Source organism: Abrus precatorius, unplaced genomic scaffold (genome assembly GCF_003935025.1).
Source record: "Abrus precatorius isolate BTA unplaced genomic scaffold, Abrus_2018 Scaffold8, whole genome shotgun sequence".
In the NCBI taxonomy this organism is placed as follows: Eukaryota; Viridiplantae; Streptophyta; class Magnoliopsida; order Fabales; family Fabaceae; genus Abrus; species Abrus precatorius.
Window position 1 is genome coordinate 11,892,904 of NW_020874428.1, and position 3,753 is coordinate 11,896,656.

A 3,753-nucleotide genomic window follows, 5' to 3' on the forward strand; every position below is an offset into this window, starting at 1 on the left:
TCACACATGAGTTCAAAAGGTAATTTCCAATCTGGTTTTGCAAGAATAGGTGCAGAAATCAGTTTCTCTTTTAAAACAGAAAATGCATGCAAACAGTTATCATCAAATATGAAATCTGCATCTTTTACAAGTAAATTACTCAAGGGTTTAGCAATCTTGGAAAAATCTTTTATGAATCTTCTATAAAAACCAGCATGTCCTAAAAAACTTCTAACTCCCTTAACATTGACAGGTGGAGGCAATTTACTAATGACTTCTATTTTAGCTTGGTCCACCTCCATTCCTTTCTCTGAAATTTTATGACCAAGGACAATGCCTTCTTGTACCATGAAATGGCACTTCTCCCAATTTAACACAAGGTTAGTATCTTGACATCTCTGCAAAACAGTGGATAGATTAGCTAAACAATCATCAAAAGAATCACCAAAAACAGAGAAATCGTCCATGAACACTTCTATGATGTTTTCTACCATATCAGAAAAAATAGAAAGCATGCATCTTTGGAAAGTGGCAGGGGCATTACACAAACCAAATGGCATTCTCCTATATGCAAAGACTCCAAATGGACATGTAAATGCAGTTTTCTCTTGATCTAAAGGATCTACAGCTATTTGATTATATCCTGAATACCCATCAAGAAAACAATAAAATGAATGTCCAGCAAGTCTTTCTAACATTTGATCTGCAAATGGTAGTGGGAAATGGTCTTTTCTGGTTGCATCATTTAATTTTCTATAGTCTATGCACATTCTCCATCCAGTCACAGTCCTAGTAGGGATAAGTTCATTCTTTTCATTAGGTACCACTGTCATACCACCTTTCTTTGGAACAACTTGGACTGGACTTACCCAATTGCTGTCAGAAATTGGGTATATTATTCCTGCATCTAACAGCTTTATGACCTCTTTTTTAACTACCTCTTTCATGGCTGGGTTTAACCTCCTTTGTGGCTGCACAACAGGTTTGAAATTCTCTTCAAATAAAATTCTGTGCTTACAAAATGAAGGATTTATACCTTTCAGGTCTGCAATACTCCAGCCAATTGCAGATTTGTGTTCTCTCAAAATTCTGAGCAATTTTTCCTCTTGTTCTTCCTTAAGTTCATTATTGATGATGACTGGATTTTCATGATTCTCATCCAGAAATGCATACCGCAAATGTGAAGGTAGTTGTTTCAGTTCTAGCCTTTGCTTTTCTTCTTCTTTAGCATCCTTTTCCAGCTCTTCTTTCACTATATTTTCTGCAGGTTTTTGAATTGGCAGAGCTTCTAGTTGCTGCTGCACTTCCATGATATCTTCTTCATTCAGAGTTTCAGATTTGTCATTCCCTGCAGATATTATCTCTTCTAACACAGCAATTTCATCAAATTCTTTCATATAATGTTGTGTAATGAAAGTATCCAGTATATCTATCTTCATACATGTATTATCTTCAACTGGATATTTTAAAGCTTCAAACACATTAAATATTACCTTCTCATCTTGAACTCGAAGCATAAGTTCACCTTTTTGCACGTCTATTAAAGCTCTTCCAGTTGCAAGAAATGGCCTCCCTAGGATCAAAGGAATGTTGGAATCCACCTCCATGTCCAGAATTACAAAATCTGCAGGAAAAATGAACTTATCAACTTTAACTAATAAATCTTCAACAACTCCATATGGATAAGTGTATGATCTATCAGCTAGCTGCAGTGTAATGTTGGTAGGCTTCACTTCCTCTATTCCAAGTTTCTGCAGAACAGCTAATGGCATCAGATTTATGCTTGCTCCTAAGTCACACAATGCTCTTCCCACAGTGCAGTTTCCTATTTCACAAGGAATGCTAAATGATCCAGGATCTTTCAACTTTTGAGGAAGCTTTCTCTTGAGAATGGCACTGCACTCCTCTGTCAAAGGTACTGTTTTGTCATGCTCTAGCTTCCTTTTTCTGGAAAGTAGTTCTTTCATGAACTTTGCATATGAAGGCATTTGCTCCAAAGCTTCTGCAAAAGGAATGTTAATTTGTAATTTCTTAAAGACATTCATAAACCTTTCAAATTGTTCCTCTTGTTTAGGATTTTGGACTCTTTGAGGATAAGGCAGCCTCTTGTATTTTTCTGGGTCTATTGGCTTACAAGCTTCTTCAAAGAGTTGCTTTTTGGTTTTCCTTTCAGAATTCATGGGAACTTTTTCTTTTTCTTCTGAATGGTCTTTCTTCAATAGCTTAAAATTTCCTTGTTGCAGATCTTGTTCAATATTTCTTTCTACTGCATCATTCACTTTCTTTTCTGCTGGTTTAGGGCTTGCAACTACAGCTCCACTCCTTGTAGTTATGGCTTGACATTGCTCTTTAGGATTGATTACTGTATTACTTGGAAATCTTCCTTCATCCCTGCTGGATAATTGTTCAGCTAATTGTCCAATCTGTGTCTCTAGTTTCTTCATGGAAGCTTCTTGGTTTTTGAAGCTTGTTTGAGTTACCTTCATGAATTGCAGCATAGTTTCTTCTATCTCAGTCAACCTCTCATTCATAGGTCTGGAAAATTTCTGATTTCCTTGAGGTTGAGTGGATGAATTCCTCTGAAAATAAGGCTGTTGTGTTGTTGGACCTGCATTAGAAAAAGGCAAATTTGAATTAGAATTCTTTGCAGCAGAATATTGATTATTCCAATTAGAATACTGCTGAGTTCTATTATTCGAAAATTGAAATCCAGGGGGATATGATGGTTGTTGTCTCTGAAAATTATTCATATAATTCACTTGCTCTTGTGGTTCACTTGTGGATGCCTCACATGCACCATTTGCATGGTTTCCTCCACAAAAATCACAACTTAGCTGACTGGTAGGCATACTCCTTATTTGCAGATTGTTGATTTGTTGTGTTAAGGCAGCTAATTGTTCTGAAAACATTTGATTTTGTAGCTGATTTTGTGCAAGAAAAGTTTCCAGAACTTTAGCTTCATGACCAGAGTTTCTTCCTTGATTCCTTGAGTTTGAATTCTGATACATTGAAGATGCCATCATGTCAATAATCCTTTGAGCTTCTTCTAAGGACTTTGTATTTAATGAACCTCCAGCAGCAGCATCAACCATTGTTCTTGTTACTGCATTCATCCCATTATAAAAAGTTTCCAATTGCATCCAATCTGGAATACAATGATGTGGACACCTTCTAAGCAGTTCTTTGTATCTTTCCCAAGCTTCATATAATGATTCTCCTTCTTGTTGCACAAAGGATGTAATTTCTCCTCTCAACTTAGCAGCTTTGGATGGAGGGAAGTACTTGGTTAAAAACTTATTCACAAGTTCTGTCCAGGTTGTGATGCTTCCTTGTGGTTGAGCTTGTAACCAGCATTTTGCTCTATCTCTCAAGGAAAAAGGAAATAGTCTCAGTCTGATGGCTTCTTCACTAACCCCATTTATTCTTATGGTGTCACATAGCTGTAGAAAATTTGAAATATGTAAGTTAGGATCATCAGAATTTCCACTAGAAAACTGATCTTGTTGGACTAAGTGTAATAAAGCAAGTTTAATCTCAAAATGGTTGGCTTGAATAGTTGGCCTGATTATAGAAGAGTTAAAACCTTGCATGTTAGGAATAGCATAGTCCCCTAATGTTCTAAATCTGTTCTGTTCTGCCATTTCTATTTCTGAATTTAGTTGTCTCAAAGATGTAGGTGTTCTTTTCACTCTAGGATTACTCTGAGATTCTGGAGAATGGACAGCTTCTAACTCACTATCACTCCCTATGGCTTTTTCTGCTCTAGACTCTTTT

The 3,753-nt window shown here is 36.5% G+C and overlaps 1 non-coding gene across 1 annotated transcript; it reads left to right on the forward strand.

The window, feature by feature from the left end:
- Positions 1–3,129: 3,129 nt before the first annotated feature.
- LOC113848631 lies at positions 3,130–3,236 on the forward strand. The gene has a single exon (XR_003501896.1). It is a non-coding gene; the product is annotated as a small nucleolar RNA R71 (small nucleolar RNA).
- The last annotated feature ends 517 nt before the right edge of the window (positions 3,237–3,753 follow it).